Source organism: Petaurus breviceps, unplaced genomic scaffold (genome assembly GCF_028583685.1).
Source record: "Petaurus breviceps papuanus isolate PSGF00001 unplaced genomic scaffold, PetGlider_PUasm1.0 38, whole genome shotgun sequence".
Lineage (NCBI taxonomy): Eukaryota > Metazoa > Chordata > Mammalia > Diprotodontia > Petauridae > Petaurus > Petaurus breviceps.
In genome coordinates this window covers 98,016,959-98,041,147 of record NW_027186304.1, presented here as the reverse complement: position 1 = coordinate 98,041,147, position 24,189 = coordinate 98,016,959, and positions in this window count along the sequence as shown.

Here is a 24,189-nt window from a genome sequence, read left to right as displayed (position 1 = left end):
TAATTTACAAGATTAAATTTCATAATTCCTTGAGTTTCACATTCTGTCCTCGTCCCACCCCCTGCTCCCCTGGTGGCATATAGTCAAGTATGAGATCTGTAAATACTTTCACATTAGACATTTGTCAGGTTATAAAGATCAATTGTATAAGATGGAATGAAAAATGGAAATGAGGGAATAAAAACAAACAAGAAAAGGAAAATTATCAGGTACTTTGCTTCAATCTGGATACAAACTCAGTTCTTTCTAGTTCTTTCTCTGGATGTAGACATCTCTCTCCATCATGAGCCTTTGGGGATTTACTTATACAACTGCATTGTTGAGAAGAGTCCAGTCTATCAAAGTTGGTCATCACACATACATTGTGCCTGTAATTATGTAAAAATTTCTCCTGGTTCTACTCTTCTCACTCAGCATCAGTTTGCATAAGCCTCTCCAGGAAAATACGAAGTCCATCTGCTCCTCATTTCTTATAGCACAATAGTATTCCAGAACATGTCTATACCAAAACTTGTTTAGCCATTCCCCAATTGATGTGCACCGCCTTAATTTACAATTCTTGGTTACCACAAAAAGATCTGCTATAAATATTTCTGTACATATGGGTCTATCTTCCACTTCCATGATCTCTTTGAGATATAACCTTAGAAGTGGTATTGCTGGGTAAAAGGGAATGAAATTATTTATAGCTGTTTGGGCATTATTCCATATTGCTCTCCAGAAAGGTTGGATCAGTTCACAACTCCACCAGCAATACATTAGTGTTCCAATTTGTCCACATCTTCTCCAGCATTTGTCATTTTCCTTTTTTGTCATCTTAGCCAATCTGACTGTTGAGATGTGGTACCTCAAAGAGGTTTTGATTTGCATTTCTCTAATCAATAGTGAATTAGAGCATTTCTTCATGTGCTTATAGGTATCTTTAATTTCTTTCTCTGAAAACTACCTGTTTATATCCTTTGACCATTTATCGATTGGAGAATGACTTTTATTATTGTAGATTTCAATCAATTCTCTGTATATTTTTGAAATGAGTCCTTCATCAGAGACATAGGATGTAAATTTCCCAATTTCCCACCTTCCTCTTAATGTTGGTTACATTGGCTTTGTTTGTACAGAAGCTTTTCATTTTAATGTAATCAAAATTATCCATTTTGTATTTTATAATGCTCTATAATTCTTGTTTTGTCATAAAGTCTTTCCCTCTCTAAAAATCTGACAGGTAAACTATTCCTTGTTTTCCAAGATTGCTTACAGTGTCAGACTTTATACCTAGTTCATGTACCCATTTAGACTTGATTTTGGTATATGGTGTTAGATAATGGTCTGTGCCCAGTTTCTGCAATATTATATTTCAGTTTTTCCAGCAGTTTTTGTCAAATAGTGAGTGCTTATCACAAAAACTGGGTTCTTTGGGTTTATCAAACAATAGATTATTATAGTCGTTGACTGTTGAATCCCATGTGCCTAATCAATTCCATTGTTCCACCACTCTATTCCTCAGCCAGTACCAAGTAGTTCTGATGACTGCTGCTTTATAATACAGATTGAAATCTGTTATAGTTAGTTCACCTTCCCTGACATTTCTTTTCATTAATTCCATTGATATTCTGGACAGTTTATTCTTCCAAATTAATTTTGTTGCTATTTTTTCTAGCTCTATAAAGTAGTTTTTTGGTAAATTGAAACCAAACCATGAGCAAATGATATTTTTCCAATTAGTTAGGTCTGACTTCGTGTGAAAAGTGTTTTGTAGTTGTGATCATAGAAGTCCTGTGTTTCTTTTGGCAGGTAGATTCCCAAATATTTTATAATGTCTACAGTAACTTTAAATGGGATTTCTTTTTCTATCTCTTCCTGTTGAATTTTATTGGAAATATATAGGAATGCCCAGAATGTATGTGGATTTATTTTATATCCTGCAACTTGGCCAATTTTATTTATTGTCTCAAGTAGTTTTTTACTTGATTCTCTAGGATTCCCTAAGTATATCACCATATCATCTGCAAAGAGTGATAGCTTGGTCACTTCTTTGCATAATTTGATTCCTTTGATTTCTTTTTCTTCTCTAATTGCTACTGCTGACGTTTCTAATACCAGATTTAATAAGAGGGGTAATAGTGGACACCCTGCTTTCCACCCTGATCATACTATTAATGCTTCTTGCTTATCCCCAATGCATATGATATTTGCTGATGGTTTTAAAAAGATGCTACCTATTATTTTAAGTAAGGCTCCATTTATTCCTATACTTTCTACTATTTTTAATAGGAATGGATGTTGTATTTTGTCAAAAGCATTTTCTGCATCTATTGAGATGATCATGTGGTTTTTGCTAGTTTTAATGTTGAAATGATCAGTAATATTGATGGTTTTCCCAATATTAAAACATCCTTGCATTCCTGGAAAAAAAAATCCTACCTTATCAAAGTGTATTATTCTTGAGATAAGTTGCTGTAGTCTTTTTAATAAAATTTTATTTAAAATTTTTGCTTCTATATTCATAAGGGAGATTGGTTTATAATTTTCTTTGTCTGTTTTATCTCTTCCTGATTTAGGTATCAGTACCATATTTGTGTCATTAAAAGAATTTGGGAGGACTCTTTCTTCTATAATTTTACCAAATAGTTTATAGAGTATTAGAATCAATTTTTCTTTAAATGTTTGATAGAATTCAATAGTAAATCTGTCTGGACCTCAAGATTTTTTTCCAAGGGAATAGACTGAGGGCTTTTTCAATTTCTTTTTCTGAGATGGGGTTATTTTAGTAATTTACTTCCTCTTCAGTTCATCTGGGCAACTTGTATTTTTGTAAATATTCATCCATTTCACTAAGATTGTCAAATTTATGTGCATTCAATTGGGAAAAATAATTCCTAATTATTGTTTCGATTTTCTCTTCATTGGAGGTAGATTCACCCTTTTCATTTTTGATACTCATAATTTGGTTTTCTTTTTTCTTTTTTTTTATCATATTGACTAAGGGTCTATCAATTTTATTGTTTTTTTTTTTCATAAAACCAGCTCTTAGTTTTATTTATTAATTCAATAGTTTTCTTAATTTCAATTTTATTAATCTCCCCTTTGGTATTCAATATTTCTAATTTAGTATATAATTGGGGATTTTGAATTTGTTCTTTTTCTAGGTTTTTCAATTGCATGCCCAATTCATTGACCTCCTTTTCCTCTAGTTTAATCATGTATGCACTCAGGAATAGAAAACTTCCCCTAAGAACTGCCTTTAATGCACCCCACAAATTTTGGCATTTTGTCTCATTATTATCATTCTCTTGAGTGAAATTACTGATTGTTTCTATAATTTCTTGTTTGATCCACTCATTCTTTAGGATTAAATTGTTTAATTTCCAATTAGTTTTAGTCTGTCTTTCCCTGTCCCTTTATTTTATATAATTTTTATTTCATCATAATTTGAGAAGCATGCATTTAATATTTCTCCCTTACTGCACAGAATTGTGAGGTTTTTATGCCCTAGGACATTGTTGACTTTTTAGCATGTGCCATTAACTGCTCAGAATAAAGTATTTTCCTTTTCATCCCCATTCTGTTTTCTCCAGAGATCTATCATATCCAGCCTCTCTAAAATTCTATTTGCCTTCTGAACTTCTTTCTTGTTTATTTTGAGGTTAGATTTGTCAAGTTCAGATAGGGGGATATTAAGGTCCCCCATTAGTATAGTTTTGCTATCTATTTCTCCTTCTAATTCCCTTAAATTCTGCTCTAGGAATTTGGATGTTATACCACTTGGTGCATATATGTTAAATAATAGTATTGCTTCATTTTCCATGGTCCCTTTTAGCAAGATATAGTTTCCTTCCTTATCTCTTTTAATTAGATCTATTTTTATTTTTGCTTTATCTGAGATAAAGATTGTTACACCTGCTTTTTTTTCTTTAGCTGAGGCATAGTATATTCTGCTCCAGCCTTTTACCTTTAACCTGTGGGTATCCCTTTGTTTCAAATGTGTTTCTTGTAGATAGCATATTGTAGGATTATGGGCTGTAATTCAATCTGCTATCCACCTCTTTTATAGGAGAGTTCATCCCATTCACATTCACAGTAATGATGACAATCTGTCCCTTACCCTCCATTCTATTCCCTTCCCTGCTTATGGTTTGGTTTCTTCCTTCTCCTTTCCCCTCCTTGAGTGTTCTCCTTTTTACCACCACCTTCCTCAGTGTTCCCTCCCTGTACCCCCTCTCCTTCTTTACCTGCCTTCTCCTGTTACTACTATTTCCCTCCCCTTTAATCCCCTCCTTTTTATCCCTCCCTTACCTTCCTACTGCCTATAGGACACAATAGACTTTTATAATTATCAGAGTATGTTATTCCCACTTTGGACCCAAACCAATGAGAGTAAATTTCATACAGTGCTCTTCTCTCTCCCTTCTTTCCCTCTATTTAATGAGTTTTCATGTCTTTTCACATTAGAATCTTAAACTTAACTGGTTATGTTGATCCCTCTTTGAACTAGAACCAGTAAGAATAATGTTCAAATGATGTTCCTCTCCTTCTTTCCTTCCCCTCTACTGTAGTGTGTTTTTATGCCTCTTTGTATGGCATAATTTATCTTTTTCTATCGTATCCTTTCCTTTTATCCCATTGCAGTTCCTTTGACCCATTTTATGAGGATTATTTTGTATCCTCAGATTAATTCATTTATACCCACATCCTCTATCTATGTATAACTATTTTAATGGTCATAACAATCATATAAATTTTAATATTGACAGTTATCAGCTTCTCATATAGGGATCTGAACATTTTGCTCTTATTGCATGCCAAGTTATGTGCATGTGTGCGTTGATGTGCATGTGTGCATGTGTGTATGTGTGAGTGTGTGTTTTCCTTTTTTACCTTTTTATGTCTTTCTTGAGTCTTGTAATTAGAGATCAAATTTTCCATCGAGCTCTGGCTTTTTCATAAGGAAAGTCTGGAAGTCCCTTATTTCATTAAATGACCATCTCCTTGCCTGAAAGATTATTCTCAGTTTTGCTGGGTAGTTAATCCTACCTTGCAGTCCTAGCTCTTTTGCCCTATGAAATATCAAATTCCAATTCCTCCGATCCAATAATGTAGAAGCTGCTAGGTCCTTTGTGATCATTAGTGTAGTTCCACGGTATTTGAATTATTTATTTTTGGCTGCTTGCAGTATTTTCTCCTTAATCTTGTAATTCTGGAATTTGGATACTATATTTCTTGGAGTTTTCAGTTTGGGATCTCTTTCAGGGGGAGTCTGGTGAGTTCTTTTGATAACTATTTTATCTTCTGATTTCAGGACTTCAGGATAATTTTCTTTGAGAATCTCTTGGAGGATGTTGTCCAGCCTGCTTTTTCATCATGGCTTTCTGGTAGACCAATAATTCTTAAGTTGTCTCTCCTGGATTTGTTCTCGAGGTTTTTCCAGTGAGATATTTTACACTTTCTTCCAATTTTTCAATCTTCATTTTTTGTTTGATTGACTGTTGGAGCATCATAGATACCTGAACTTCAGTTTGGCTGATTCTGTGTTTTAGTGAATTATTCTTTTCTGTTAGTTCTTGAAGGTCCTTTTTTAGTGAGGTATTTTCTCCAATTACTTCACTAATTTTACTTTTTAAGGATTTGTTTTCTTCAGTGAAACTTTTTTTTTCCAATTTGGTCACTGTAGATTTAAATTTGTCTTCTGCCTCCCTAATAAGGCTTTTAAAATCTTTCTTGAGCACCTCCAAGTGTGCTTTTTGGGCTTGAGAACAGTTCATATTTCCTTCTGTGGTCTCAGGTGTGACTATAGAGTCCATGCTGTCCTCTGTATTTGATCATTCTTGCTTGCTATACTAAGCTCTAATTGATTTATTATCTTCCCCTTCTCCTTCTTAGCTTCCTTCCTTCACATTGTAGCTTCCTATTTCCTAATTTCTCAGGCTGGGATCTAGGTGCCTGGTTTTTGACTTTGTGTGCTGTAGCCTTTGGGTGTGTAGATTGAGGCCAAGGCAAGGGCTCTCCATGTTTCCATTAAGTTATGCTGATGCTCACAGAGTACCCTGTGGAGGAGGCCACTCCAGATTTCTGCCTCTATGCCCCTGGGCTACCACTCCAGCAGGCTTTTGCTAGTTGGGTAAAGTAGGGCTTGTTGGGACCCCTCCCCCTCTTCTCTTCAGACTCCTTGCTGCCTCAGTTACACCCCTTCTCAACGACTTCCAAGCCCGAGGCTATTTCCACTGTCCTAGGATTTCACTCTGGGTCTGACACTTATCTCTGGGTTTTCCAGGTCAGGGACGGGGCATGGGAGCAGCCAGAGTTCACTTTGTCATCCTAGGCTCTGGAAAGTTAGGGAAGCAGTTTCTAAACTTTGAGGCTGGAAGCTGATAGCCCCAGAAGAAGCTGCTGTCTGTGCTGGGGTCCCCGAGCCCTCTCTTCCCTGGCTCCAATAGATCCTCTCATCCTGTGGTGAGATGCTGGTGAGATGGCTGCAAATTGCCTTTGGGGTGGGTGAGTTCACCAGCTGGGGCTACTTTTCTCTTTGCTGTAGTCTGCTCTTTAGTCCAACCTGCACACCCCCTCTCTGGACCTGCATGGGCATTTCCTTGGCTGGATTCTGTCAGGCTCTGTCTCCCAGTAGATTCTGACACTCCAAAATCCATTCAGATTCACTTTTTAAAGAATAGTGACTGGATTCCTGGAAGGGCTTAGAAAAGTTACTGCTTCCATTCCATCATCTTTGCTCCACCCCTTAGATGCTAATTCAGAAACAGTATGCTTCGATCTGCATTCAAACTCCATATTTCTTTCTTTGGGGATAGTATTTTCTATCATGAGTCTTCTAGAATTGTCTTAGATCATTGTATTGTAGAGGAGAGTCAAGTCCGTTGATCATCACACTATGTTGTTACTATGCACAATGTTCTTGTTCTGCTCACTTCACTCAGGATCAGTTCATGTAAGTCTTTGCAGGTTTTTCTGAAATCTGTTCATCATTTCTTACAGTACAATAGGATTCCATTATATTCATATACCATAACTTGTTCAGCCATGCCCCAGTTGATGGGCATCCCCCCCCCAATTTCCAATTCTTGACCACCACAAAAAGAAGTGCTATAAACATTTTTGTACATGTGGGTCCTTTTCCCCACTTTTTTTTTTTTACAATTTCTTTCAGATACAGAACAAAAGTGGTATTGCTGTATCAAAGGGTTTGCACAACTTTATAACCCTTTGGCTATAGTTCTACATTGCTCTCCAGAATGGTTGAATCAGTTCACAAATCCAGCAACAATGCACCAGTCTTCCAATTTTCCCATATCTTCTCTAAATTTTATCATTCTCTTGTTTTGTCATGTTAGCCAATTTGATAGATGTGATGCAGAAATGAGAGTTGTTTTAATGTACATTTTTCTAATCTCTAGTGATTTAGAAAAGTTGTTCATATGACTATAACTTTAATTTCTTCTTCTGAAAACTTCCTATCTAGAGCCTTTTATGTTATCAATTGGGGAATGACTTTTGTTCTTATAAATTTGACTTAGTCCTCTATATATTAGTGAAATGAGGTGTTTATAAGAGACACTGGCTATAAAAATTGTTTCCCAGTTTTCTCTTTTCCCTCTAATCTTCATTGCATCCACTTCATTTATGCCAAAACTTTTTAATTTTATATATTCAAAGTTGTTCATTTTGCATTTCATAATGCTCTCTATCACTTGTTTGGTGATAAATTCTTTCTTTCTCCATAAATCCGAGAAGTAAACTATTCGTTGCTATCATAATTTGCTTATGGCTTCACCCTTTATGTCTAAATCATGTGTGCATTTTGACCTTATCTTGATATAGGGTGTGAGATATTGGTCTATGCCTAGATTCTGCCATATTATTTTCCAGAAGATTTTGTCAAATATTGAGTTCCTGTCCTAGAAGCATGGGTTTTTATATTTATGAACAGTAAACTGTTATAGTCATTGACGATTATGTCTTGTCTACCTAAGCAATATCACTGATCTACCACTCTAGTAGCAAATAGTTTTGATGATTACCACACCATATTACAATTTTGTGTCTGGTATTTCTATGTCAGCTTCCTTTGAATTTTCTTCCATCAATTCTGTTGATATTCTTGACTTTTTGTTCTTCCAAATGAATTTATTTTTTTTCCCTAGCTCTAAGAAAGAATTTTTGATAGTTTGGTATGAAACTAAATAATTAGATTAATTTAGGTAATGTTGTCATTTTTATTATGTTAACTCAGCATATCCATGAGCAACTGATATTTTTCCAAGTATTTAGATTTGACTTTACTTTTAGGATAAGTGTTTTGTGATTGCATTCTTATAGTTCCTGAATTTGTCTTGGTAGGTAGACTCCCACATATTTTATATTATGTGCAGTCATTTTAAATGGATTTTTTTTCACTCTCTTGCTGCTGAGCTTTGTTGGTAGTACATAGAAATGCCCATGATTTATGTGGATTTGTTTTGTATCCTGCAATTTTGCTAAAGTTATTCATGGTTTCATTCTCTAAGTATAACATTTCATCTGTAGAGAGGGAAATTTTTCTTTGATCTTTGTGTATTAATTCATTCAATTTTTTTCTTCTCATATTTCTAAAGTTAATGTTTTTAATACAATATAAAAATAGTTTTACCATGTCTTTTAATTATTTCTGCTTTTCTAAAGTTAACTTTGAGGCATTACTTTTAATTGTTTATAGGGATATTTGGGAGAGACAGATATTTTTCTGTTAATCAGTCATCTTCCAAAAACATGTTTGTTTTTTCTACTGACTATAACTGACTATATAACTAAAGTTGTATTTTCCAAACTGCCTAATTACTGTTATGACTCTTTCCTGCATTTCTTAGGGTGGAAGCACTCTTTCACTCAAAAGAGGTGACTCCATGTGGTAAAAAAAAAAAAATTTGAAGTAAAGTCCAAATCATTGCAACTGTTCTTCTAACCTATATGTTCTAAAGCATTTACAAAGATATTAGACCTCTCAGAAGTTAAGAAATTTGGCCAACATTGAAAATCGCTTCTGTATTCAATACTCTACATTACATGCCGCCCCCCTCAATCTCTCTCTCTCTTTTTCTCTCTCTCTCCCTCTCTCCCCTCTCTCTCTTTCTCTTGCTCTTTCTCACTCTCTCTTGCTCTCTCTCATTCTCTCTTTTTCTCTTTCTCACACACACATATATGCAATACTCATATATATAGATATGTATATGCATACATATCTAAATGTACATATCCTTGCATGTGTGCATACATACATATACCCACTCAATGAACCACCTAGCTAATATGTGGCATGTCTGGCAATTGTTGGTTCACTGTTCTTACTGTTTTTTCCCCACTAATCTACAATGATTATCCTCTCTCCCACCACTCTTTGACAATGAAACAAGTCAATGATAGTATATTGCAGTGTATTACCAAGTGTTGAAAGGCAGGTGCAAGGTTTAATATTCTAAAAAGCATCCCCTGATGAGGGAAAAAAATGTCCAGAGTAAGGTTTAGAGATTTAAAATATATTCAACAAGATAACGTGTAAGATGTGTCATCTGTCATTTTACAAATTGCATCATTAGGATACTACTTTGTAATTATGAGCATTATTTTATCCAGGATTTTGTAATGGCCTTGTTCTCAAAATTTGATCAGATTGACAATAAATGCTGATCCTGCATCCTTATTGGCTTTGACTAGCTTCTAGTATGATAATTGGTTCTTTAGAGAACTCTTATGTATAAGCTACTTCTTCATCAAGTTTGATTCTTATGGATGAAATGTACATTTACACATTTCACATTCACCTTTAAGATAGATACTAGAATTCAGAATCATTTGAAATAAATATTTTTTTTCAAATAAGGCAGAAAACTGATTCTCAATAAAGGAGTAATTCACTTTTTAACCCTCTCTCTAAATAAGATTCCCAGTATTCTGTCAATATGTTGACTTAACTTACAACTTTAATTATAAAATTGCTTCATTTCTGTCACTATCCTTCTGCTTAGTGTGTCCTGGTAGGGTAGTTTAAAACCATCTATGCCAGAAATCAAGTTTTATTTTTCATTGAGTAGATTAAGTATCCAGTCAATCCACCTGAGTTTATGTCACTTATTGTAAGTTAATACATTGTAGAATCTGTCTCTGTTTCTAATCAACATTTTCTTATAAATGAAATTCAGTTCTAAGAAGCTCTCAAATTGGAGAGGGTACTTTTTCTGTTTTATTACAGGATTTCCTTAATAAGAATTAGGAAATTACATTGAAGTGTGTACTAGATGAAATTTTTGTTGCCTTGTTTAATTGTTTTTATTTGTTTGCATTTTTTCTCTTTACCATCTATGAAATTAAAAAAAAATCTTTCTTCTCACTCAGAGGTTGAAGTAAAAATTATTTATTTTTTCACATAGGAGAGAGAATTAATTTTCAACTTCTATATTTCTTGTAGAAAATTTTGTTACCTAAAAACCAAATTGACTCAGTGCTGACAGGAACTTCTTTACTTTCTTCTCACCCCTCTTATCATCATGTATGTAAACAATCAGATAGCATGATCAGTCCAAAGAATTTTTATTATGTACTTGTAACTTATTCCATGTGGCAACATCATAATATCAATCCCTCTGAAATGAGATATAAAAATGTACTCCCACTTTCTGAGATGGCTTGCTTTCCACCAACTGGTTTCACACTAACTTGGCTAGGTCTCCACAAAAGGAGTACCACCACATTTCTATCTTGAGTTGCTTTGTTTTCTTTTGTTTTGAGAATTCTAGAGGCAACTCTGCTCAAGGGAAATGCTCCTTTTATCACCAACTTAGCTTTTGTGAACCCACTTTTGTGCTTACATTTATATAAACCAGTCACTATAATAACTATAGACATTAAAAGTAGTTACATAAATATCACTATTAGATCTATTTCCCAAGGTCAGCAGGTAAAAAAAGGAAAATATATATTTTGATGTATTTAAAGCAGTTCTCTGTGGAAGCAAAGACCTGGAAATTGAGTGGATGCCCATTAATTGAGGGAGAATGGCTAAATAAACTGTGATATATGATTGTGATAGAAACTGCTGTGCTATAAGAAATGATTTAAAAACAAACATGGAAAGACTTGCATGAAATAATGGAGAGCGAAATGAGCAGAACCAAGAGAATGTTGTATATAGTAATGGTAATATTGTGTGAAAAACACAAGTTGGTCCTGTATTTAGTGATACCTAAGTTCAAAACTGAACTCAGATAATTCTTTTTTGTGGGATCCTGAACAATTCACTTAACTTCTCACTGCTTCTGTTTCCTTAACTACAATATGGGCATAACAACATTACCTAGCTACTTGGATTATTGTGAGGATCAAATGAGATGATATATGTACTTTTCACAGTTCCTAGCACATAATAGACCCTTTAAACCAACATATAAAGTGAAAATCAGTAGGTTTGGATATGTAAATTCAACACGCACAAGATTCTACACTCAATTCTCTATATGCTATTCTCAAATTCACTTTTGGGGGAAGGGGCACTCACCAATAAAATGCAACAGTTCCTAAACAGATGAATATCTACACTGTAGAGTTATTGAGATGATTGGGGAAACTGAGCAATTTGGTGATGTGCAGATCATTGCAGAGGCAGGATGTATGTAATTCAGCATGTGAACCTATGTCTTCCAGACTCTTAGAACTGCTTTATTTTACTACATGTCTTAACTATGGCTTAATAAAAATACACATAAATAATTCATCATAATATCAAAATCATAGGATTAAGAGAAATCACAAAATGAAAACAGACATCCTTGGTTGATCAGATAACCTCTTATTGCTAAATTTGAAATGGCCAAAAGTTACAGTTAAAGTACATTAGAATTGCAAGCAATTATGAAATATATTCTAATATAATCAACTTGTTTTACATATGAGGAAATTCTGGCCTGGAGAAGTCAAGTTATATTCAAAAATGATTAAATACCCTCTAAAGTACAGGCACTGTGTAAAGAACTGAGGATTCAAAGACAGATAAAAACAAAAACAAACAAAAAAAAGCTCCTGTACTCAAAGACATTACAGTATATCAGAGGAGAAAATAAACAAACACACATACAGATACAAACAGAAAACCATTCATAATATGCAAATATGTGCTTTTGTTTCTATGCATATATATGTATATATATATATACACAAACATGCACTATATATATATATATATATATATACACATAAATATACATATATATGATCCTATCCTTAAATATCTATGGCTATATGGTTCAGTTAAACTCTAATTACTTTTGGCTGCTTAGTATAATAATATGCCAACTTTTCCTTTACTGAATCACCTTTATCCTGAACAAGTCTCTGAAAAAGGTGACAGTAATGAATCATGTGAATGGAATAGATAATATGCTTTCTGTTATCAATCAAGTAGAAATCCCTTTAAAAAATTAAATAATCCTTTATAAAAAGGCAGGTCCCCTCATATGACCATCATGGAATTTTGAGTGCTAAATGTGCAATGTCTCTAACCTTTTTGGGGTTACTGAAAAACATGTTATAAAAATTAAGAAAGAATGATCCATGACCTATTTATTTTGGAAGTAAATGGAAAGATTCATGATGACGCATGTCATCCTTTTATGCCTTTATTTTTCACTCACGTAAGCAGCATCAGGCATAGATATTCTCCTGATTTGAATGGAGCTCTTCTCTGGAAGCCATGTTAGATAATTGGGCCAGGTGAGTTATCAACTAATAGTTAAATCTCAAACAATTGGCTAGAATTCCTCAGAGCTTATGTCTTTAACTATTTTTTAATGCTGTATGGCATTTTTGATGAATATACATAGATATATTAAACTAGGAATTGCCCAGAAAGTCTGTATGACTGCAAATCTTTAAATAACTTCCATCTCTTCAGTAAATTGTAACAGTTTTTACAGAGTAGAATTCAACTTGCCTAGCATCCCATGTTTCCACTTGTTAAGGATTCTGAGAGTTGCTGCCTGAAAAGAGATGGTCTGTTTTGCCCTGAAATCACAACCTGCTCCACCCAATATTTTCCTCTATCAGAGTTGTTATCAATATTGAATATTGTTATCAATATTGAACATTCAATTGAACATCAAATATAACATTTCAATATTATTGAAAAATGATTTTTTATTATTATGAACATTTTGTAAACACAAGTTGAGGGGGGCATTTAAACTCTTGTTTCTAACATTCTTTGACCACTGGAGAGAGACAGGAATAGTACGTAGAGGAACTGTCTTGGAATGAGAAGATCTGCCTTCAAGACTTGTCTCTGATAGCTACTCAATGCATGACCATGCAACAAGTGATTTAACCTTTCATTTCCTCTGGGGATACTCTCTAAGAATATTAGTTGAAAAGGATTGGCTAGCTGTAATATGTGGAAGGACTTTCCGTAAGAAACTTCATAGAAAAAAATCACAAATCAGGAAAAACTACAACAAAATTACTGTATCAAACCTCAAAGCAATTTTTAAAATGTACATTTTCAAGCCATCTAAAATACTGCCAGAATTGTATTAAAGATCTGTTACTTTTTGGGTGGGGACTCTAAAACCAGTATAAATGGTTGGTTAGTATGTGTTCTTACATGATGAACAATGGGTTTAGGAACTCTGATCATTACTTTCAACCTCTTTAGCACTGACTAAAGAAACCTGTGAGATATGTAGCATTGATCCATATAAAAAATAGTACAGCCTCTTAGCCTAGAATTCTTCCTAGAACAGGAAATCAAAAATGATTATTGCAAACACAAACATAAATGAGTTCAGAGAGGCTAACCTTGAAGCAATGCCAACAAATGGAATGATACAAACAATTTGAGACACCTTTTTAAATGAAGCAGCATGCAGGGATAAAAGAAAAGTAGTATATCTAGGTCAAGATGTGAACTATATACCTTAGGACCCCACATGGAAACACAAGCAAAAGGGGGAAAAGTGAATTTTACATGGCTAAGAATATTACCTGGACATTTTTGCCAGGTCAATTTTTTATATTTTTGGTCTCTGTGCTAAGTTTTGAGAAAAAGCTGCTGTCACTCTGCCTTTAAATAAGATATCCTTAATGAATTTTTGACTTTACTTCTACCTTTTACCATTCCTGACTGTCTTAAAAATTCAGCTCCAGAAATTTCTTCTCAAAGAGAACTTTCAAGGAGATGATTATAATATAATAATGATTATAAAAGAAGAGCTAATATGTACATAATACTTTAAAGTTTGAAAAAATACTATCTCTCTCTCTCTATATATATATATATAGATAGATATAGATATATCACTGATTGTCAGAAAAAAAATCCTGTGAAGTAGATGCTATTATTATTGCCAATTTACAGATGGGTAAACTGCTAGAGCTCAGTGTCCCCTTAGAAAAGGCTGTTAGGGCCATTTCAAGTACCTTCCATCTATAAAAGGGGTCTACCACTTCTTGCTGCTTCCTTATAGCCCTAGCCCTCTCAGGTGAAAAGACCTCCCAGCACAGATGCACTAGTCCTCTGAGTCTTCCATATCCTGCTCAGCACACTGTGTTACGTAAGGAAAGACTGCTTCCATGTGTCCCATTGTAACATTTTTTATCTATACCACTCAATACCCCTTATATCCAGATTCTTCATTTACATATACCTCAATACTTACACTTCAAATTTTCATCATTATCTCCACCCAGACCTCCCAATCTACTCTCTGGAATGCTGTTTCATAAGGAACAAACTCTCCTTAATTTTAAATCTCTTCCTTTCCTACTAACGCCATATATTAGCTCTTTTTTTTTTTGGAGTGGCAATTGGGGTGAAGTGACTTGTCCAAGGTCACACAGATAGTTTTGTGTTAAATGTCTGATGATGGGGGAGGGGGAGGGGCTTTGGGCGGTGCCATGGTTGCTTTTACATAATTCAAATGTAGAAAAAATAAACTATATGCAATGATAGGAGCTATGCAAACAGCTCACCTCATTCCTGCGAGGAGTGACTTATGGCAGGAGAGCAAACTTGAAAAAAAAAATTTAGATATACCTAAGAGAACCAAAACTGACATGGTTTTGGTTCAGGTTAAAGTTGACTCACAAACATTGAGACTCCCCCTCCCCCCTTACATTTCAATCATTTGTATTAGGCTTATATACAATTTTTTTCCTGACCCTTAGGCTGTTAAAGTCTTTATGAATGAATAAGCCAACCTAATACATGTGTGCCGATACGCACACGTAGAATGTAGACACGAGTCAAAAACGGGAAAAATGTCAGAAGCTTATTTCCAAGTGCCTTACGTGATTGTCCTACTTAATAACTGCAGCCAACTACTGGAAGATATTTTAGAAAACTGTGCTATTTTACCCGTTTTTTACCTTTTCCCCTCCTATCCCTTCTGGTAATGTTACTGCGGGTGTGGCAACCAACTGGACTTGCCAAGATGCTAAACCTCTTATGTCCACTGTTACCTCCGATACAAACTCGCGTCATCTTCATTATGAAGATCCTGGGGTCACTGCAAACCCTTTTGATTTGTGGTTGCTCTGTGGGGAGGGGGGCGCTTGTTTGGATTTGCGCCCCATGGCCATGCTGTTGGGCGGGGTCATGGGGTGGGGAAATGGTACATGGACAGAACTGGACCCCTTCGATTTTAATATGTCAAGGCCAGTCAAGCACGTACAGATACCACCCACGCCTGTCTGTGTTTGGCAACCCTTTCTGTTTTTGGTTTCCAATCAGACAGGACACAATGAGTCTCTTCTCCAATGTAAGAATGACTGCTTTTATTCTTCTTGCTGGAATGCTCAAGCATTCCCATTGGCAGTTGTCCTCCGCCTCCCACGGTGGGTTCCCTGGCCACTTAACATTACCAATTCTGCTTTGCAGTTAAGGCCCAAAAGAGACTTCGGCATTTCTGCTGCCATTATTGCCGCCATTGCTGTTGCTGCCGCTGCGGCTACTGCAGCAGCCGCCAGTTTGGCCTATGCTGTGCCGACTGCGACGGCGGTTGCCAATCTGAGCGCCTCCGTTACCATGGCCTTGACAGCCCAAGAGGGAATAAATGGGCATTTGTATACTGGAATGATGCTTCTGAATCAGAGGGTGGACCTGATTCAGGAGGAGGTTGATGTCCTCTGGGAGGTAGCCCAAGTTGGATGTACTCTGCGTATGCCTGGTTTATGTGTTACTCCCGTTTTGTATGAGAACTTTACTAGAGCAGCTATCCTGTCCCGTCAACTTTCCGCTCTCCTCCTAGGCAATTGGTCTGCCGAATACGAACAACAGATAAGACAATTAAGACTGGCTATTGCATCGGTGAATTCCACCTCTGTCGATCCTGCCGTTCTCTCCGGACTGTCTAAGTGGCTGCATGATGTTACAACCTGGTTTTCACAGTGGGGAGGCTTAACCTCCTCCACCGTGGTGTTTGTTCTTGTAATTATTTTGCTTTTGTATTGTGTTTGTAAGCTACGGCGCCGTCAGGATGGCTACATGCTTCTGACCCAACAGGCCCTTTTTACCCTCCAAGAGGGGGGAGATCCTCAGGTATGGTTCCAGGCCATGGAGGACGTGTGACACCTGGGGTAAGATGGGGGTGACTCCATGACGGGCAACTCCTCCCTCCTCGGCCGCCTAAGACAGGACCCAGGGTGTCGGTGTCCTACGACGGGTAAGGTTTGAGTGAATCGGAGGTGACCTAAGCCAGAGGCCCCCGCACCGCACGTCAGAGTCCTTGGGACAGGACCCCTGAGTGGTAATGGGATTTTTCCGTGGTCTTTCGGGCAAGAAGCATGGCTACCTGTGTCGCCTGTAGCAAGAAGCTTAGCAGCCTGCACTGCCAATTCTTTTGGCATATAGGATTTTCGTTTGCTTTAAAGAAAAAGGGGGAGTTGATGGGGGAGGGGGAGGGGCTTTGGGCGGTGCCATGGTTGCTTTGAATGAATATGTATAAGCTTGATGGGGTGATCACCATATAAGGCCATGGGGTGATCACCATATAAGGCCATAAATGTAAAACTGCGATGTGATTGGCTCGGATTCGCTATATATTTTCTCGTGTGAGAGGGCTCTCTCTCTCTCTCCGTCATGTAACTGTTGAAGAATAAACCACCCCGCTTCACTCCTCCGCCTTCTGTCTGGTGTTTTTCCCCGTGAGGGGCCGGTGACGACCGAAGACCCGGGATGGGTAAGTAAGAGGGCCGTAGGGCTAGTCGTCTAGATCTGTTGTGAGGGCAAACGCCCGCAACAGTCTGAGGCTGGATTTGAACTCAGGTCCTCCTGACTCCAGAGCCAGTACTCTATTCACTGCACCACCTAACTTCTTCCATCTATTAGCTCTTGCTGAAAGCTGGCTTTCCCCTGAGTGTGCAGCCTCTCTGGATTCCATTATGAGTACTTGCTAAGCCTTCACTTATTCTCCTTGGCTCATTAGTCAATGTGTGGTAGTTTGAACATTTCTTGCTTCTGATTACCGCTTACAAGTTCTCCCTTTCCTCCATCACACAGTAAATTCTTTTCTTTTGAGGTTCATATTATTTATATCTACTATCCAATCATAATCATGGCAGTAATTATTTACAGACTACTACTACCACCATCAGCACCATTACCACCTCTATCCAGGTCAACCCCCACCCCCTTCCTTCCTCAATGAGTTTGATATCTGGCTTACAAATTTTATCTCATCTCCAATGCCTGTCCTCATAGTAGGAGACTTCAACATATATAGGATTCTCACTCAACTACTCTCTTTTTTCCATTATCTGCAGTTACTCCTACAACCTACCTCAGTCACACACAAAGGTAGTCATACACTTGATCTTGCCATCATCCACAAATATACCACTTTTATGTTTAAGAATTCTGAAATTCCCTTCTCTGACCATAATCTGTTTAAATTTCACCTCTCCCCTTGTCTTTCTTCACATAACCCTACTCTTCATGTTTACCATGACCTCCAGTCCCTTGACCCCTAAATTCTTTCCCAGGACATCTCCTCTATACTAGCTACTCTCTCTGTCTCCCCAACTTGACTCCTTAGTGAAACAATTTACCTCTCTACATTGTCATTCTCTCTTTGATCCCTTGCCCCCCATCCTACTGCCAATTTTTCCCAGTGAAGAGAAGAGAAACTCATGTTTACTCCCACCATTTCTTGCCTTCCTTCCTACATGTTGCTTAACCAAGGTAAAGAAAATCATGCAAGCATTCTCACTACAAATTTACAAAGTTGTTCAATCATGTCCAATTCTTCACAAACCTGTGGACCATAGTAGACCAATGCTCTCCATGGATTTTCTTGGCAAAAAAAATATTTTAGGGCTTTGCCATTCTCTTCTCCTATGCAATAAGACAAAGAGAGATTAAGTGACTTGCCCAGGGTCACACAGATAGTAAATATCTGAGCCTGAATTTGAACTCTGTGTCTTTCTTCCTCTAAGCCCAGTGCTCTATCTACTGAGTCATTTAAGCCCTCTAATTTACATTACATAATCTAACTGGATGATCACAAGTATTAGGCAATCCTACTATATCACCCTTTCTTTTTACCTCACTCTCCACAATGGCAATTCCAAACATCTCCTTCCCTGCTCAAACCTCCCATGACTTTCCACTTTGCTTCCACTCTCTTAGCTGATAACCTTGTCTCATATTTTAAAGAACAAAAAAATTGATCATGAACTCCTAATTCTACCCTTTCTCATTTTCTGTCACTCAGGGGCCTTCTGACACTTTCTCCTCCTTCACCCTGTAATGCAAAGGCAACTTTCCAAGGTTCAAAATAACAGTATAGCTGCTCTCCATTTTATTCAGTGACAAATTAAGTACAGAGAAAATCAAAGTATAGCATAATTCAAAATATAGCATTCACCAAGTGTAATTCAATAATTTCCAAGTACTACTCTACCCATGGGCATTACATTCATTTAGTCAATCACAAAGTCCCTCTTCTAAGTACTACTCAACCTCAAGGCAGTAGGTTCATTTAGTCAATCACAAAGCCTCACTTCTCAAATGGAGATTAATTTCCAATCTCAAGCAAAGTACATTCACTTGGTCAGTCCCAGAGCACAAGAAAGTCAAAGATTTCCCACCTTTGGATCACAAATGAATAGGCCATCTACCCCAGAGTTACAACAAGCTAAAGAACAGCACTTAAGACCCAAAGAGAGGTCTTTTCTTCATCTTGACCTGATGCAATTTCTCAGCAATCTTTGCTCCTGTGGAGACAACGATTAGCAAGGTCACAAGATATATTGCCTGTGTCCTCATTAATTCATTCTCTGTCTGAAGAACAGTCCTAAGACCCCTTAAAACATTAGCAAAACCCTCTTCCAGGATTTTTCTAAACCTACAAGAAAATCCTTCTTCAGGGCTTCTGAACCAACAACAAGGATCCAGGACCTCTGCAACAACAGCACTGGCCTTCACCAGTGCATGAATCTAGCAAAACAACATCAAAACAGACAGACAAATTACCAGCATAACAGATATGTCTCCTCAGTCCTTGGCAGCTCTGGGTGGCAGCTCTCAAAAGTCGTGGGCAGTTGGAACTGGCACTCAGCAATCCCCTCCATCTTGTCTCTCTGCCTCCATGATGCTGCTTCCAAAAAAATTCTTCTGCCTCTCTCTCTGCTTGTGCCTTTCTAAATTCACATCACCAGCTCCTCCCAGTTCAGCCCTCCCTTTTCATGTCAACAAGTCCATCCCACAAGTGGGATCCACAAGCTCTGGGGTTTAACACAATCAATCTGAAAACCAAGCCAATACAAGGGATCTTTAAATTCCATTACCATTACATTCCACCCCTCCAGCATCCTTGGCCTTACAATCTCAATTTAAATGGACATGGATCCTGGAACAAATAGAGGCACTATGCTTTGTAATCCTTGCCAACTATGCCATAATGTAATGCCATGCATGGAAGCTTTCCAGAAGAACTGCTACTGTGAACAGCTTTTTAAAGGTTCTGATTACTCAGTATAGTGATCACTCTATTCCACAACAAAAGCAAAACATCCATGGAAAATCAAGGCACAGCACAATTCAAAATACAGCATTCACAATATTTCAACTTTTCACAGAAAATCACAATATAATATTCACAACACAGTCTCAAAGGAAAATAATCACTCTTAAGTTAATTTAATCAGTCACAAAATAGTCACTCTTAAATTAATTCTATCAGTGATTTATCAGTAGTATCAAAGTACACAGTCAAAGTCTTCCACTCTGGGTAAAGTCTTCATTAAATTAATCATTCATTAATCAGTAACAATAGTAAAGTACTCAAAGTACAATCAGTCACTTATTCAGTAAAGTCTTACTAAGTATTATTCACAAAATCCTCCACCCCTTAAGCCCCATAGAGGCACAGTCAGAATTTCCTTGAGACTGAGATCTGGTGTCAGAACAGCTACAGAAGAATGGAGAACTGAGTCCTGAAAACTTGTCTTAGTGGAGCTTCTTCTAAACAGGAGCCCAGAGCCCAGAGGCAGGAGGCCAGGAGCCCAGGAACCAGGATCTAGGAGCCCAGGAGCCCAGAATCAGTTCTAGGAGCCCTGGAGCCCAGGATCCAGGAGCCCAGGTGACTGAAGCATGACCAGGATGCTGAGACTTTGTTTGTGGCTTGGTTGAACCTTGAATTCCTCGGAGCAGAAATGGTGAAGGGGCTGACATGGACCAGACCCTGTGAATGCCAGTGTGGAGCAAGACCTGCCCAGAGATCTGGTCAAGGAACTGGGAGCTGTCTGCCATTGAATCTAGGTAGAATATGGGATCATGGAAGGGGATCCAGGGAATCTGAGAAAAGGCCCCAAGTCAAGATGAAGAAAATACCTCTCCTTGGGTACTGTGTAATTATGGAATTATAGTTTACTAGTGACCTAAGGGTTGGAGGATTTTGTGTATGATACTTAGTAAGATTTTACTGAATAAGTAACTGATTTTACTTTGAGTACTTTGACTATTGTTAATGATTAGTGATGGATTAAGTTAATCAAGACTTTGCCCCAAGAGTGGAAGACTTTGACTGTGTACTTTGATAAGTACTACTAATAAGTGACTGATTGAATTAACTTAAGAGTGACTATTTTGTGACTTATTGAATTAACTTAAGAGTGACTATTTTATTTTGAGACTATGTTGTAAATATATTGTGATTTTCTGTGATAAGTTGAAATATGGTGAATGCTGTACTTTGAATTATGCTGTGCCTTGATTTTCCATGAATGTTTTGCTTTTGTTGTGGAATAGAGTGATCACTATACTGAGTAATCAGAACCTTGAAAAAGCTGTTCACAGTAGCAGTTCTTCTGGAAAGCTCCTGTGCATGGCATTAGACACCCTTGTTGCATATTGATGAAGTGGCCTTACACCTTATGAAAATTAACCCCTCTACTTATTCAAGTGATTCTTTTTATCCTGTCTTTTCCAATATATTGCCCCCACTGTCAACCCAGGACCCTCATTATTTTCAGTCTCTCCCTCTTTATTGGCTCATTTCCTGCTATGTACAAATATACCCATGTTTCCACAATCCTGAAATAATCCTTCACTTAATCTTAACATCCTTGCTACTTATCATATTTTCTCTTTTGTTCTGTGTAGTAAAAGTCCTTGAAAAGTATGTCTAAAATAGGTACTTCCACTTCCTCTCATTTACACCTGTCACAACAAGCACCCTAGCCTACCCAGGATGACTTTTAGCACAGGTTCTTTGATCTGCTTTTCTAAAGGCAACAAAAGGGGGTCAACAGTCTTACTTTAATTATATGTATATATATATATATATATATTTATATATATATATATATGTATATATATAATGTGTGTGTGAGTGTATACACATATTTTTGATGGTTTTAGATAGATAGAACTTATTATTTTAAGGAAGACTCCATTTATTCCTATACTTTCTAGGGTTTTTAATAGGAATGGGTGGTGTGTTTGTTCAACAGCCTTTTCTTCATCTACTGAGAAAGTCATATGGTTTCTGCTAGTTTTGTTGTTGATATGGTCAATTATACTGACAGTTTGCCTAATGTTGAACCATTCTTGCATTCCTGGAAAAAATCCTACCTAATAAAAGTGTATTGATCCTGTGATAATTTACTGTAGTCTTTTTGCTAATATTTTATTTAAAATTTTTTGCATCTATATTTGTGAGGGAAATTGACCTATAATTTTTTCCTCCATTTTGTATCTTCCTGTTTTAGGCATAAGTACCATATTTGTGTCATAAAAGGAATTTGGTAGGACTCCTCCAAATTTTCCACATAGTTGTAAAGTATTGGAATCAATTGTTCTTTAAATGTTTAATAGAATTCACTAGTAAATCCATGTGACTCTGGAGATTTTCTTTCCCTAGGGAGCTCATTGATGGATTGTTCAATTTATTTTTCTCAGATAATGTTATTTAAGTAATTTGTTTCCTCTTTAATTAATCTTGGAAACTTATATTTTTGTAAATCTCCATCCATTTCATTGATTGTCAAATTTATGTGCATACAATTGGAAAAAATAATTCCTAAATATTGTTTTAATTTCCTTTTCATTTGGAGGTAGATTCACCCTTTTCAGTTTTTGATACTTATAATTTGGTTTTCTTCTTTCTTTCTTCTATCATACTGGCTAAAGGTCTATCATTTTTTTTTCATAAAACCAGCTCTTAGTTTGATTTATTCATTCAATAGTTTTCTTAATTTCAATTATATTAATCTCTCCTTTGGTTTTCAGTATTTCTAATTGAATATTTAATTGGGGATTTTCAATTTGTTCTTTTTTGAGATTTTTTTGGTTTCATTAACAATTTATTGATATCCATTTTCTCTATTTTATTTAAGTATGCATTCAAAGATATAAAACTTCCCCTAAGAACTGCTTTTGCTACATTGCACAAGTTTTGGTATGTTGTCTTCTTATTTTCATTCTCTTGAATGAAGTTACTGATTGTTTCTATAATTTCTTGTTTGATCCACTCATTCTTTAGGATTAAATTATTTAGTTTCCAATTAGTTTTTCGTCTATCTTTCCATGGCTCTTCATTATGTATAATTTTTATTACATCATGATCTAAGAAGGATGCCTATAATATTTTTGCCTTTCTGCACTGAACTGTGAGGTTTTTGTTCCCTAGTACATGGTCAACTTTTGTGTACATGCCACATACCACTGAGAAGAAGGTATATTCCTTTTTATACCCATTCAATTTTCTCCAGAGATCTATCATATCTAGCATTTCTAAAATTCTATTTGCCTCATTAACTTATTTCTTGTTTATTTTGAGGTTAGATTTATCAAGTTCAGAGAGGGGGGATTACAGTTCCCCCACTAGTATTGTTTTGCTATCTATTTCTTTTTCTAATTACCTTAATTTCTCTAGGAATTTGGATGCTATGCTGCTTGGTACATATATGTTAAGTAATGATATTGCTTCATTCTTGATGGTGCCTTTTAGCAAAATATATCTTCCTTCCTCATTTCTTTTAATTAGATCTATTTTTGATTTTGCTTTTGTGTGTGTGTTTCCTTGTTTAACTTTTTATGCCTTTCTTGGGTCTTTTAATATATTTGAGTCTTTTTATTGTAATTTTAGAGTGTTTTAGAGAATTTTAGACTTGAATCTTGTAACTGGAGATCAAATTTTCCATTGAGCTCTGGCTTTTTCATCAGGAAAGTATGGAGGATCCTTATTTTACTGAATGACCATCTCCTTGTCTGAAGGTTTATGTTCAGTTTTGCTGGATGGTTGATCCATGGTTTTAGTCCAAGCTCTTTTGCCTTACAAAATATCACATTCCAGTCCCTTTCTTATTTTAATGTAGAAGCTGCTATGCCCTGTGTGATTCTGATTGTAGTTCCATGAAATTTGAATTTTTTTCTTTCTGGCTGCTTGCAGTATTTTCTCCTTATAGTTCTAGAATTTGGCTGCTATATTTCTTTGAGTTTTCACTATGGGATCTCTTTTGGGAGCAGTCCAGTAAATTCTTTCAGTAACTATTTTACCCTCTGATTCTAGAACCTCAGGATATTGTTGTTTGACAATTTCTTGGAGAATGCTATCCAGGTTGTTTATTGTTGTTGTTGTTGTTGTTTGTTTGTCTGTTTGTTTGTTGTTGTTGTTTTTAACATGACTTTCTGACACACCAATAATTTTTAGAATATCCCTC